Source organism: Rhinatrema bivittatum, chromosome 5, assembly GCF_901001135.1.
Source record: "Rhinatrema bivittatum chromosome 5, aRhiBiv1.1, whole genome shotgun sequence".
Taxonomy (NCBI): domain Eukaryota; kingdom Metazoa; phylum Chordata; class Amphibia; order Gymnophiona; family Rhinatrematidae; genus Rhinatrema; species Rhinatrema bivittatum.
In genome coordinates, this window is record NC_042619.1 from 339,121,980 (window position 1) to 339,137,600 (window position 15,621).

Here is a 15,621-nt window from a genome sequence, read left to right on the forward strand (position 1 = left end):
CTCAATGCTGCCCTCCGGCCGATCACCAGCCCTGGACAGCCCCGGAGAGGCAGGGCCGACAACGTCAATGACGCTGTCCTCCTCATCTCCCATGGCAGGCGGGGCAGGAGAGAGTTGGGGCAGAAAATTTTGGGGGGGGGGATGGATTATACATGGGGACAGGCAAAATAACTGACAGGCGCTCCAAAATGGGGCAGGGGGAGCAGGAGAGATTTGGGTGGGGGGGAAAACTGGGACGGGAAGGATCAAGGTGGGACGGTCCATGGTGGTGGGGGGGGGGGGGGGGGGGCGGGATTATAGGCTGGTACCCCATCTCTTCCTCCGAAGTGTCTGAAAAGAGAAAAAATTAAGGCCTTAACCCCTTCCTACATGAATTCATGCACAACAAGAAACAGAACCTAGCTACATATTTAACAGGAACATAACTTGTACCATTACACACATCTACATGTGCAAATTTCATTGGCGTGACAAATGGCATAAAGTATGGCGATGCTATTAAAGGCTCACCGTGGTGTTGTTCCCGTGGAGCATATAGTTCTTCGCCGCCATCATCTCTGCTGCTCTCTGAAAACAGAAATATTTAAATTTTTGCAGCTGCGCATGCAAAGATCGAGAATAGTACAATAGTAAATTTCTTTATCGCTTTCAGCTCATCCGTTAAATCTATTAACTGCACCTACCGTCCTCTCTTCTGTGGGCCCTCAGGTACTCCGGCTCCTCCTTCCGGATCCTGCGCGCCCGCTTCTTCAATGCCTCTATCTGTCGGTTATACAATAGCAAAAGGAAAAGGAAGTTGAACTACAAATTTAGAGGCTGAACTAAATTCAAACCCAACCAGTCTAACAAGTGAAGTGTCATTTTTACATTTGTCATCCCCATCCCAATACAAATCTAGTACCCAAATACTTCAAACATGTCACGTCCCATGTGTCCTGTTGTGGCGCACAGCTCTACAAAGCGACCACCCAAATAAATTGTTCTTACAAGTCAAGCGTCAGTTTCCAACTGTCAGATACAACAATACTAAACAAACCCACTAATCAAAGATGTTTAACTTGTAGTTTTCCATGTGCGTTACAACATAACAAAAAACAGAGGCCTATGAACGTACCTCCCTTGGACAATCTGCTTGGGCGTTGAATTGCGCCCTGAGCGCCCGCCAGGCCTCGTCGGCCCTCTCCTGGTGCCCCGCGGGCGCCCAGGGTGGAAGAATAGGTGCCGCTCATCGGCAGCCACCAGCTGGGCCAGCAGCCTCACATCCCCATCGGTAAAATTGGCTGACCTCCCTCTCGGCATCTTTGCCACCTTTAACAAAATGGCCGCCCGGAAGTGTCATTGCACGTGCGAGCGTGCCTTCGGTTCGCCATTTTGCAACGGCGGAACAAAACAGACGCTCAAGCCTTGACTTAAGCGTCCCTTCGGTTCACCATGTTCCTATGGCGGATCAAAACAGACGCTCAAGCCTTGACTTAAGCTTCCCTTCGGTTCGCCATGTTCCTACGGCGGAACAAAAGAGACGCTCAAGCCTTGACTTAAGCGTCCCTTCGGTTCGCCATGTTCCTACGGCGGAACAAAAGAGACGCTCAAGCCTTGACTTAAGCGTCCCTTCGGTTCGCCATGTTCCTACGGCGGAACAAAGAGACGCTCAAGCCTTGACTTAAGCGTCCCTTCGGTTCGCCATGTTCCTACGGCGGAACAAAAGAGACGCTCAAGCCTTGACTTAAGCGTCCCTTCGGTTCGCCATGTTCCTACGGCGGAACAAAACAGACGCTCAAGCCTTGACTTAAGCGTCCCTTCGGTTCGCCATGTTCCTACGGCGGAACAAAACAGACGCTCAAGCCTTGACTTAAGCGTCCCTTCGGTTCGCCATTTTGCAACGGCGGAACAAAACAGACACTCAAGCCTTGACTTTTGCATCCCCTCGGTTCCGCCATGGGAATATCGCAACCAACTGTTCAGGCGCCCAAATTGGGCGCCCGTTCAGTTCGCCATGTTCGTATACGGTAACTTTTCAGGCCTTTAGGGCTGGACATGGACGTTCCCGCCATTTTTGCCACCTTTCTAGAACTGGAGTTTCCGATTGGTCCAAACTGAAGTTTCCTATTGGTTTTGAAACTGGAGTTTCCTATTGGTTTTGGAACTCTAGTTTCCAATTGGCCAGCACAGCATCATAATCCTACCATGGGCGTGTATATAGGTCGCTTCTCTGAATGGGAAAGTCCCTTTCGACTTCATTTGGACAAGGACACACCATGCACAACTGTTTCGTTGGATATTGAACGGGAGATCATCAAGGCTTTCAGCAGGTAAGCATTGCAAAGCACGCTTTTTTTTCTCACAAAAACTAGGCGTCCCTTGTTGTGATCCGTGTGCCTTTGCAACTCTTTTATGTGCGCTTATGCTTGGGCACACAAGGAGGAAGCCTAGAATCCGCCGTCCCTTTGCCCCGTGTGCCTGTGCTACTGTCTTCTATGCGCTTTGACTTGTGTGTTCATGCATGAAGAGTAGAGTTTGGCGTTCCTTTGGTTCTGCGCTTGCCATGGACGTTGGAAAGTTAAAATGGCTGCTGAACAAGGACGTTCATGTTTTTTTCTCGCATCCCTCCATGGGATCGGAATCCATGTGTGGGAAATGTACAATAAAGGAGAGTGCCAAAGCGTGCTCCAGTCCTTTTTGCTGCCTGCGATGAAAGCTGCCTCAAGTGTCTTCTTTGCCTCCATACTCTACATCCATGGTGGGAAGGCTGTTTTTCATTGTCTTCTTTGGAATATTTTGTTTGCCTCGTCTAGTGATGTTGCCTGGTTATGTTTCCCTCTTCTTTGCATTCAATCTGTCTCTGATGTTTCTCACTTGCAGTTCCTATATTTAACCCTTCAACTTGTATTTTAACTGGTGTTTTGTCTTTAACTGTTACCAGTTTATGTCGCCCTCTTCTTTGCATTTTTAATGTTTTGGATGTTTCGGTTTAGACTCTTGGCTGTAAGCTACCGTTGTGCCCTGTAACTTAGTGGTCATTTGCTAAGTTTTCATCGCTCATTAACCCCATGTTCGCCTTGTTATTTTCTCCGATTCAGACAATGATGCCCTGAAAACATAGCATTTCATGGGTGGAGGTGGAGCACAGAGACCGGCAACCATTTGTGGAATGGCTCTTGATTGAGGCTATACAGGGGCCTCAATATATTCTAGTATATTTAACAGATTTAATCTCCGCCGTGCTGTCCATTAATCACGTGCTCTTTGTTACCGTTCAGGTTTAACTATGCCAGGAAAGCGCACTATCGCTGAGGTAGAGGACCATGCCGTGGAGCAGCAATGAGGGGAAGACTGATGAAGGTATTGTGCCGTGCGGTATGCGAAAAACATGACCTTCTCTTCAAGTCGAAGATTTCGTGGACCAGCAGAAAAAAGATTTGGGAAAAGATTGCCCAAGATGTAAGCTCCCTTTCTGTGACGTCCAGGGATGTTAAGCAGGTGCAGCACCGGTGGCAGGACACCAAGAAAGAGGTGAAAGAGAAGGCCGCTAAAATCAATGCCTCTGCAAAGAGGACCGGTGGAGAGCCACCGTGCAGAATCATGCTGACACCAGTGGAGGAGATGGTTCTCCGAACTATGAGGACGGAGGTCGTCGTGGGCGTGCGGACGCAGTACGGTGCCGACTCGGCAGCATGTGCAGGTATGTATTTAGCTAAATCTGGTTACCGTAGCATGTTAACTGTATGGTTGATGAGTGGTCAACCGATGTGTGATTGCTCTTTTTTGTTTTAAATTTTTCCTACTGTAATAAAATGTGCATCATTGATTGCCCTACTGTCACTGTACTTGTCGCAATAGCATCTGATAGATTTTGCAAATATGTCACATCTCTCCTGCCATAAGAATTCTTGTTCCATAACAAAAATATTACAATTTCGTTTGACATTGGTACTGCTATAAATTCTGATGAATTCTTCACAATTATGGAATGACGGTGACCTCTTTCTATATCTTTAGCCACAGAAACAACGGACAATGGCGAAGGTGACAGTGAAGAATCCAACCAGAACCAGGAATTCGTGTTTCCACTGCCTAGCGCAGACTCCCCCAGCCAACAGATGTCAACAGAGGACATGGTTACACTGGATCAATACGATGTCCCTGTCAACGAAGCGCCGGAAGTTCTCCTAGATCTCCAGGATTCAGCCCCCCCCCCCCCCCCCCCGCATTTCAAGACCTGGAACCGCGCCAGTGATTGAGGAAATTGCGCCAGTGGTACCGGACCTCGAACTGCAACTTTTTGGCGATGATGTCCTGAGCGAGCAATTACTGGCTGGAATAACCTCGCATCAGGATCGTCATCATGAGCAAATCCTCCAGGAACTGCGGTTGCTGAGAGCTGACCTTAGAGAATGTATGGCGGAAATGATGGCTGCTCAGCGAGAAAATATGGCGGCACTAATCGGCTCAATCCAAACAGTTGCCTCTAAATTTCCTTCCGTCAACCATTCCTAAAAAGTTATATTTTGTTTTCAATTTGAGTACGTGTACTTTTATGTTTTTATTACTACTGGCAAATTCTTATACGGTCACACATGGAGCATAGGATGGGCAAGGGGGGGGGGGGGGACATAACATGTTCATGATGTCTATGACACCCCATTCCCTTAGGCCAGGTATGAAGGCGCAGACGGCTGGAGAAGGGCCCGGGGGGGGGGGGGGGGAGGAGGAGGGGAATCCTTTGTCCTGGAGGGGCGCTCCACATGCAAGAGTATAAAAGACAGGTAATGTTGTATACAATGGGTCGCCACACATTATTTATGTAACACATCCACTTTACGAAATGTTAATGTTACGTTAAAAAACAGATTTTTATTGCAGGGAAAAGCTTTCATATTCAGAGGAGGAAAACTAGATGTGGGCTGAATGTTTGTTAACATTATTTCCATGTAACACATCAAGGGATATTTATTCAACCATAAATAACCATATGCTACTGTTAATATTTCAGTGGCTGGAAACGGCCTGGAGGACCATAAAAGGGAAAATAATTTAACAGGTTTGAATGGGTTGACAAACTATATTCAAGACAGAAAAATATGGATACGATGAAATCGATGTGAATTGTTAAATGGTTTAACGGAGGGGTCATCTTCCGGTAATATGTTCTGTTCTGAGGAGTTAATTTTTAAAGAAATCAATCTCGAATTCTGAAAGAAAATGAGAAAAAAAGGCAAGAGTGAATAGGACATACAGTTACAGAAATGATTAATATCTATAATAAAGCACAGCTATGAACTACAATGAAAGCGCAATATCATCGTGGGGCACTGTAGACAGGAGTGGTACTATAACAGCAGTAATGAAATGTAATGTATGACATTAAACTTACAAGAGAAATAACTGTCGATGATCCTTCGTCGGACTTCATGACCCCGTGCAGTGTTGTCCGCTTCAGCTGTGAGCTCCACGGGCGGATCGGGTGGCAAGTCTTTGTCAACCTCTGCATGCACACCGAATCTCTGACAAATGTTGTGTAGCATGCAGCAGGCAACAATTATGCTCACGACCTTTTCTGCACTGTATTGCAGGGCCCCCCCCCCCGAGCGATCCAGACATCGAAAACGCCCCTTCAGAACTCCAAAAGTGCGCTCAATCACGTTTCTGGTGCTGCCATGAGCCTCATTGTAGCGTTTTTCGACAGCTGTGCCTGGGGACTGGAGCGGAGTTAGCAACCAAGGCTTACAGCCATAGCCGCCATCACCTATGGGATGAAAAATCCGGGATGCATTGAAAACTTTGTGGCGCAAAACACCGTAGACATAGAATGACATAATAAACATTACTGTATAGCGATCATCCTTAACATCCGGAGAACAGAACACATGACAGACAGAATCACGGGAAGTAGCAATTGTCACTTACCAAGTAGCAATTGTCACTTACCAAGTAGCCAACCTTCACCGTACTTTCCTTCAGGGAATTGGGTACCCAGAGATGAATGTGCGAGAATGTAGGCGTCATGGCAGCTCCCTGGAAAGTTCGCTACAACATTTAGAATACGAAGGCGTGCATCGCAAACCACTTGCACATTCATGGAATGGAAGTGCTTGCGATTCCGGAACGCACTCTCTTCATCCAACCTGGGTGTAAACACAATATGAGTACAGTCGATAGCGCCTAACACGCTAGGCATCCCCGCAATACCCATTAATCCGCTGCGGGTCTGTTGCAGTTCAGCTGGATCCATAGGAAAGACGATGTACTCCCTCATCCGCTTCATCATGGCCTTCAACACCTGTGACAGGTGCCGTGAAACGGAGGCCTGCGTCATACCAGCAATTACACTCACTGGGTTTTGAAAACTTCCAGTACCAGAAAAATTTAAGGCGCACAGAAGTTTATTCAATCCGGGCACAGCATGGTGTCGATTGGCCTGGGGGTCCAGGTCCTCACGCAGGTCTTCATAGAGGGACAAGATTGCCTGTGAGCTCAGCCGGTAGGTTCGGACAACATCTCGCTCACACATGCCAAAAAGCGTTGTCCGTGTGCGAATGAAACGTTCCGGCCGGTGGATGGCCCGCTGATGGCCTGGCATGCAGATAGCACGGTGCTCTGCCTGCAGGGAATACAACAGATGATAAAACACACAATGATAAAACACACGTAATTCAAATTAGTAAATGAACACATATAAATGCTTTAACAACTCATTCATGCTTACATCTGCCACAGGGATCTCTGGTGTACAGTTTGAATGGCGGTACACAAAAATAATGTAACAGATGAAAGTGGCTAGAGAGAGATGGACAGATAGTTCGCCATCACTGTTCAGAGTAAACTACAGCCAAACATTTATAGATTGTTTTCAATGCAGATATAGCTGACACAAAATCTGTTACATAAAGAAAAACAGGAAATATATACAGATAGAAAAAAAGAAGCATGGTCATGGACATGGATCAGCAACACTGTTATAGACAACAGTATAGGCGACCGTAGAGGAACCATCTCTCGGTTTAACTATACCGTCCATCCATGCCGTAAAGAACGGCGTCCGTGTAAGTCCGTGTCTTTTGGCGATTATCTCTTTAGGCGCCTATCTTCCGGCGTCCGTAGAGGCGTTCTCGCCTTCGCCTTTACGGACGCCTATGTTCACGGGTGCCCATCTCTCTGGGCACCCATCTTTCCGGCGTCCGTAGAGGCGTTCTCGTCTCCGCCTTTACGGACGCTTATGTTCATGGGTGCCCATCTCTCTGGGCGCCCATCTTCTGGTGTCCGTAGAGGCGTTCTCGTCTCCGCCTTTACGGACGCCTATGTCTACCAGCGCCCATCTTCCGGCGTCAATAGAGGCGCCAGAAGACATGGACGCCGTTCTTTACAGCTAAACAAAAACAGATCAAGTACCTCCTCCGGTTTTGCAGCTGGGTTCACCGGTCGGATGGGTTCTCCTTGCTGCGGCCCCCCCCTGTTCACCTCTCCAATCTGCCGAGCATTTCCTGCATTTCTCAGTCGAGCATATCTCCTTTTCCTTCTCAACTGAATGAAAATTAGCGCCAGAGCAATAACATACAGGTTGTCCATGGCACAGTCCGGTACGAAGCTGATCGAACACCACACTAACGCCAGGTAAAGGGTAGGCGGTAAATTAACAGGTTAAAGACGCGGCAAAATAGCAGGTTAGAAAGGAGATAATCGGAGCGCACGTTACAGTATTGGAGGAAATAGCTAATCCGTTCATTAACATATCATATACATGCCGCTTGCGGAAAGGGATACGCGTCGGTTTCAAGAAGCGCTAAGGACGCGTGAAACCGGATACTGTATCGCGGGATCACCTTACACGTCCCAATTGTGCGCCCACAGCGGGTTAGAAACGGGGAAACTGCGGTCGCACTTTACTGTATCGGCCTGCCAGAGAGGTAATACCAGTATCTTAAGGTAGTTGTTACTCGACATGGAGCACCTCTAGTTAGAATGTATTCTCCTTTGTCTTTATTTAATAAAAACTCAAGACAGAAGACATTCTTCTGTGTGTGATGGGATCCCAACAAATACTGACCTTGATGTGCAAGGAGCCTTAGTGCGGGCAACTCGAAAAATAAAAGAAAGAAAGAACAAAAGAAAGAAGTAAAGAAAGAAAGAATGAACCTTTCCGCCCCACTCCTCAACAACCATAGCTGCCAGCTTCCCAGATATCAGATTTGAAACCCTTTCCAGGACTTCAGTCCTCCTGCCTTAGACTTTCTATCTAGCAGAGAGGAAAAGAGGCATGGAATCCTTACCCAAAAATAAATACAAATATACATAACAATAATTATCATAAATAATAATCATAATAATAAATAATAATTCAATCAATATGTCTCCAGTTAGATTTTTACCTTATCTTGGCTAGATCGACGTCTCCTCCTCTACTTCCCCAGGCAAGTCATCAAAACACTCACGTGAATAATCAGTCCAATGTTCTCTTTTGACATCTGTAATATCATGTGCAAGGAAGATGCTTTTAAGCTTTTCCTTTTAAAATATTAAAACACCTGAATATTAAAAATTTGTTTAGTAGATTTTGGATTCTTCTTAACTTCTTTCCACCCAGGGTCGCAATAGGAAAATTAGTTTCTTACCTGATAATTTTCGTTCCTGTAGTACCAAGGATCAGTCCAGGCTGCTGGGGTTATGCCTCCCCTCCAGCAGATGGAGTCAGAGAGAAAACTGAAAGCACCCCCTAGATATACTGGTGTGCCACCTACGATCCCTCAGTATAATTGATATCAAAGCAGAAGGAGATGGAAGACCACCCCTCCACCAAAGGAGCGAAGCCTTAAATATGGCAACTGACTGGAAAACTGACTAGATCAAATAGTAAAATTCTTTAAAACATGTACTAACATTCTGTAAATAATTAACCAAACTCAACCGTATGCAACGTCTTCCATGTGGCCACCCTGCAAATCTCTTGGCTAGAAACCAGTTGACTTTCAGCCCACGAAGTTGCCTGAGAACACAAGGAATGGGCATTGAGCCCCTCAGGAACAGACTTACCGCAACCAATGTATGTAGACGCGATAGCGTTCTTCAACCAATGGGCAATAGTTGCTTTGGATGCCTGTAGGCCCTTCTTGGGACCCTGCCACAACACAAACAAGTGATCCGATCTCTGAAAGTCATTGGTGACCTCCAAATAACGCAGGAGTACTCGACGGACATCTAAACGCCTCAAATCTGGACCTTGAGAAGACTGCAGCTCTGTTGCCGAGAAAGAAGGCAATTCCACCGTCTGATTAACATGAAAGGCCGATACCACCTTAGGTAAGAAGGAAGGGACCGTTCTCAAGGACACGCCGGAATCCAAAATATGCAAGAACAGTTCTTTGCATGAAAGAGCTTGTAACTCCGATACCCGACGTGCCGACGCGATGGCTACCAGAAACACCGCTTTTAGTGTTAAATCCTTTAAGGATGTTCGCCATAGAGGTTGAAAGGGGGCCACGTTGAGGCCTCTTAGGACTAAGTTCAAATTCCAGGAAGGGCAAGGGACCCTCAGAGGAGGACGCAAGTTCCGAACGCCTCGTAAAAATCGGGCCACATCTGGGTGACACGCTAGAGAGGATCCTTCAACCTTACCCCTCAAACAACCCAAAGCCACCACCTGAACTCTCAGAGAACTGTAGGCCAAACCCTTCTTCAATCCATCCTGCAAAAAGGTAAGGATATGAGCTACAGAAACCCGACATGGCGATATTTTGGAGACACCGCACCAGGCGTCAAACACTTTCCACACTCTAGCATAAGTAAGTGTAGTTGAAGGCCTACGCGCACGGAGAAGCGTGGAAATGACAGCTTCCGGGCATCCTTTCTTCCTCAACTGCCTCCTCTCATGAGCCAAGCCGCCAGACAAAAGCGATCCGCCAGATCGAAAAATACTGGCCCCTGTCAAAGGAGGTTCGGGAGATGCCCCAGACGCAAAGGCCCATCCACCGCGAGATTGACGAGATCCACGAACCATGGGCGTCTTGGCCACTGTGGAGCCACGAGAATCACTCGACCGTGATGGGATTCGATGCGCCTTAACACCTTGCCTACTAGGGGCCACGGAGGAAACACATAGAGAAGGATGTGACGAGGCCATGGAAGCACGAGTGCATCCACTCCTTCCGACTCGTGCTCCCGTCTTCGGCTGAAGAAACGCGCCGCCTTTGCATTGTGCCAAGTCGCCATCAGGTCCAGGCGCGGAACCCCCCAACGCAGGGTGATGAGATCCATTGCTTCGGCCGCCAGCGCCCATTCTCCTGGGTCCAATTGTTGTCGACTGAGAAAATCCACTTGGATGTTGTCCACGCCTGCAATGTGGGTGGCTGCGATGCGGGATAGATGACTCTCCACCCAAGCCATTAACAATGACGCTTCGGCCGCCACTGGCCGACTTTTAGTGCCTCCCTGGCGATTTATATATGCTACCGTGGTCGCGTTGTCCGATAGAACTCGTACCGCCCGACCCTGCACCATCGGGAGAAGTTGGCGCAAGGCTAGACGTACCGCTCTGGTCTCCAGAAGGTTGATGGACCAAGAGGCTTAGCGAGGAGACCACGTCCCCTGCACCGCTCTGGATTGACAGACCGCTCCCCAGCCTGACAGACTGGCATCCGTTGTCACGACAATCCACGGAGGAGGATCCTCCGTGGATTGTCGTGACTCCCTGCAAGAGATGTTCCGGGACCAACCACCAGGCCAGGCTTGACCGGGTCGGCTCCATCAGTGGCAACTCCAGGCCGTAATCCTCGGACCTCTGGTCCCAGCGAGAAAGAAGAGCCCTTTGCAAAGGACACATATGCGCAAAAGCCCACGGCACCATCTCCAGAGTAGAAACCATATGCCCAATGACTTGTAAATAATCCCAGGCCGTAGGTAAGGGGAGATCCAGTAGGTTCTGCACCTGAACCATCAGATTTACCATTCTCTGCTGAGTCAGGAATACCTTGCCCACCAGGGTATCGAATCGGGCCCCCAAAAACTCCAATTGCTGACTCGGAACCAGCTGGCTCTTTGCAAAGTTGACTACCCAACCTAACGAGTGAAGCTGCTTCACTACCAACTGGACCGCCCACTTGCACAAGTCCTCCGACTTTGCCTGGATGAGCCAATCGTCGAGGTAGGGATGCACCAGTATTCCTTGACGGCGCAGAAAAACCGCGACTACTACAAGAACCTTGGTAAACACTCTGGGAGCCATGGCTAACCCGAACGGAAGGGCGCAAAACTGGAAGTGTTCTCCCAACACCATGAATCTCAGGTACCTCTGATGACATTCCCTGATTCCGATGTGAAGATACGCCTCGGCTAGATCCAAAGAAGCCAAAAATTCTCCCTTGTGGACGGCCGCAATAACAGACCGTAGTGTCTCCATGCAAAACCAGGGAACGCGCAAGACCTTGTTTACTTGTTTCAAATCTAAAATTGGCCGGAACGTGCCTTCCTTCTTTGGAACCACGAAGTAAATGGAATACCGGCCCGTCCTGGTCTCGGCCGGTGGAACGGGCATCACCGCCCCCAGGGTCCGCAACCGGTTCACAGTTTGGGCGATAACAAGTTGTTTTTCCGGAGGACCGCAAAGCGATATCATAAAATAATCCCGGAGGGGTCGAGCAAACTCCAACTCGTAACCGTAGTGAACAACGTCGAGGACTCATTGGTCTGAAGTGACTTTGACCCATTCCTCCCAAAACAGGGACAACCGACCTCCGATGAAGGAAGGGAGGAATGGGCCTGCGCGCCTTCATTGTGCGGGTTTGCCGGTGGCAAAATTCTGCGAGGATCCCAATCGCTGAGGCCGCCTGCCCCGAAAGGAAGGAGTCCAAGGTTGAGACCTGGGTCCCTGCTGTTTTTGTGGAAAGGGACCTCCCCTTCCCATATGAAACTGGCGCTGCCCCCGAAAGCGAGTCCGAGTATTTCCGAAGGAACGAAACTGACGTGGCTTGACCTCCGGCAACTTATATACCTTATTATCACCCAAGTCTTTGATGAGTTGGTCCAACTCTTCACCAAACAACAACTTACCCTTAAAGGGACAGGATCCAAGACGCGACTTGGAAGAGGCATCCGCCGACCAACGACGGAGCCAAAGCAAACGCCTAGCTGCAACCGCCGATGACATAATGCAGGCCGAGGTTTGTAGCAAATCATACAATGCGTCCGCAGTGTAAGCGACCGCGGCTTCCACACAGTTGGCCTGTTCTGCTTCGTCCGGCAGAAGCTCCTGAGTTGTAAGTAATTGCTGAATCCAGCGGAGAGTGGCCCTCTGGACCAAACTACTACAAGCCGCTGCTCGGACACCCAATGCCTCCACCTCAAAGATGCGCTTCAATAAGATTTCCAACTTCCAGTCCTGGAGATCCTTCAAGGCTACCCCTCCAGTGACGGGAATGGTAGTATGCTTAACCAAGGCTGTGACTGCCGAGTCCACCGAAGGGACCTTGAGGACCTCCAAGGACTCCGATGGCAGGGGATATAATTTATTCATTGCCCTGCTAACGCGCAAGGATGCTTCCGGGACGTCCCATTCCTTAGAAATAATCTGTAACACCTTGGGATGAAAAGGAAAAGTTTGTGGAGGGGCCCTCAGACCCGCTATCGCTACATCCCCTGTGGAAGTATCCACCTCCTGCTGCGGCGCTGGGATTTCTAACTCCTTCAAAACTCCTTCAAAGCTCATCTTTTCCAAACAGGCGTAAAACCATGGGGTCGTCCCCATCTAGAGACCCCTGAGCGTCAGGGACTTCCGTCCCTGCGCCATCAGGCGAGTCTTGGGTGATGTCCGGATCCGCCGTACCACCCGTGCCCCCTAGAGCCCGCGCTCCGGCTTTCCCTTGAGCCCCTGCCTTCTCCTGAGTCCCGGCTTTCTCCTGAACCGGCAGCACTTTAGGAATCTTTGTGGGGGGGGGGGGGTTCATCTGGCTCCCAACCTGCTTGAGCCTCAAAAAAGGCTTTGTGCATTAAAAGCACAAATTTTGAAGAGAAAGGCACTGGCCGTTTCCGCGTGGCCACTGCAGGTCTTGTCGGGGGGGGGGGGGGGGCCCGAGGAGATTCCAGATCAGAGCCACTGCACGGGCTTAAAGCAGGCGGGGAGGGAGGAGGGGAATCCCCCTCCTCCGACGCTGAATCGGGCGACTGCCGCGTGTCCAAGATGGCCGCCACCTCACTTTCGATGGGAGGCGGGGCCGACGATCGAGCTCTGGACACCCTCCCCAGCCGCGCTGAAGAGGACACGGTCGGACTGCTGCGGGTAGCGCTCGGCCCCCGAGAGGTTCCCTCGCCCCTGGGAATGCAGCGGGAGCAGAGACCCTCTCGGGAGAGTCGCGCCCCCGCCCTCCCGCAGGCCGTGCAGGTCGAAAAACGTGGCATCAGAGGCCATGAAGAAAAAGCGCGCCAAAAATGAGAACACTGAGGAGAGCCCAAAAAACGCTGGGTGGAATCACCACCCCCTCCGGAGTCCCTGGTCAGGGTATGAAGCGCGGCAGGCTGGGGCTGTACGTCAAGGCACTGCCTGCCGCCAACAGGACTTAAGTGTCCCCCTTTCCTTATATATATATATATTTTTTTTTAAACAACAAGAAAGCCCCCTTCAGAGTGAAACTCCAGTAACACTGCAATGGGGGGGGGGGGGGGGGGGGGAGGGTGACCGGCCCACCGGTAAACTCTCCCCCAGGACCAAAAAGGGACACACTAATCCGGGAAAAAATTAGTGAGAGCAGCGCTCTCACTGCCTGCCTTTACGCTGCGCCCACGGAAAAGAAGGAACAGAAAGAACTTCAACAAAAACTAAATACATACTATAACTTTCCTTTTTTTTTTTTTTTTTTTTTTTAAACACAAAGAAATAAACCAGTTGATCTAGTCAGAAATAAATGAATAAAGAACACCTGTAAATGATTTGAAAAGCTAGACAGCACAGACAGGACCGCAGGTTATGCCTCTCAATCTGCTGGAGTCAGAGGAAATACTGAGGGATCGTAGGTGGCACACCAGTATATCTAGCGGGTGCTTTCAGTTTTCTCTCTGACTCCATCTGCTGGAGGGGAGGCATAACCCCAGCAGTCTGGACTGATCCTGGTATGTACAGGGAACTGCCGGTTTCTCTGCTTACCAGAAGGTGCCCAGCAGAGGGAGAGCAGCAGGGGAGACCTTCGAGCAAACGAGGCGGTGGAGAGAAAGCAGAAGCTTCTCCCTCCTGGCTCTGACCCCAACACCGAGAGGCAGAGGGCAAGATCCGAGCCCGGAGCCCTGCTCTGCCTGCACTGACTCCTGGAAAGGTCTCTCCTGATGCTCTCATTCCTTCCCCTTCCTCCGCCCCCAGCAGTCTCTGCCGAATCTTCGGCAGCCACCCTCTCCTCTGCCCTGTTGCTCCCCCTGCCGGCGCCAACCGAGAGACAACGGCGCGCAGCATTTGAAAAAAGAAAAAACAAAACACACTGCAGCGTCACTCTTTATGATATTAGCGGTCAGAACATCCTATGCAAATAAACTTTATTTCACAGTTCTGTTGCAAATTGCCTGAAGCTGCGCAGGGAGCTAAGGTGTGTGAGGAGAGAAACCCTTTCCCCCCCCCCCACCACGAGACTGTTATATTTAAATGGAGGGCGCCAAAGGGCTGGCAAATATCCTAGGAGCAAGCACGAGCTTGACAAAAGTGTGCAGTGAAAATGCGCACCCGTGCTACATGGCAAAACTTAGGGCCTGATTTTAAACAGCGTTTACATGCATAAAGCTGGGTTTTACTCAAGTAAATGCACTTTACTCGAATAAGTGGGCTTTTAAAAATTGCTACAATATATGCCATTGAATTGTCCGTAGAATTTGCTTGTGCAAGTGCACTTTGCACAGGTAAATGGCTTTTGAAAATTGCTAGGATAGTAGTTACATTTACAAGTGTAAATCCTTTTGAAAATTCACCTGTTAGGTTTTAGAGCATTTGATAGATCTTGTGAGAAGGAATCAGTTTTGCTATCATACGGATGCAAAGCAATTATTCACGCTCCTTCAGTCCTCTTCTGCCGTTCCTTTTCTAGCAAGTCATCTTCCTCCATCCTGGACGCCTTTTCAGCCTCATAGTTGATCATAAAGACCGCTCCCACTTTCGAACCAGATCTTGCAGGTTTCTCTTCTGTCCCTTCTGCTCCCAGTTCACCTTCAGGTAGGATTCCTCTTAGACAGCAGCCTTTTCCAGTCTATGTAAACCTTTCTTGTTCCCCATCAGGTCTGTCTAACTAAATGAATGCTTCCACCAAACAGATTCCTTTTCTGCTGCTTTGTGCCAATTTTAGAAGATTCTTGGGCTGGAAAAAATAGCAAAACGCAAACACCATTGTCAGACCTGGGCAGGAAATGGATTATAACAAAAAAAACGCTCTTTTCAGGGCGTACCACAACCTCATTTAAAAAGTTGTCATCTGCTGCCTGCTTTTTTTTTTGCTGTTTAGACAAGGTGAACTCTTTATGTATAGTTTATTTGGAATGACTTATGGTCCGGATAGATTTGTCGGTGTGTCTTTCATTGACTATAAATCAGATAAATGACGCTACGTTTCCTCTAAATTAGACTATTGTTTTATTTTACAATTAGCTTTTGGACTATGGGTTAAGGCA

The 15,621-nt window shown here is 48.9% G+C and overlaps 1 long non-coding RNA gene across 1 annotated transcript; it reads right to left on the reverse strand.

Moving 5' to 3' along the window:
- Positions 1–270: 270 nt before the first annotated feature.
- LOC115091703 lies at positions 271–15,217 on the reverse strand. The gene is made up of 5 exons (XR_003856801.1): positions 14,929–15,217; positions 8,364–8,459; positions 684–762; positions 511–567; positions 271–330 (listed from the first exon to the last, which is right to left on the reverse strand). It is a non-coding gene; the product is annotated as an uncharacterized LOC115091703 (long non-coding RNA).
- Positions 15,218–15,621: the final 404 nt, after the last annotated feature.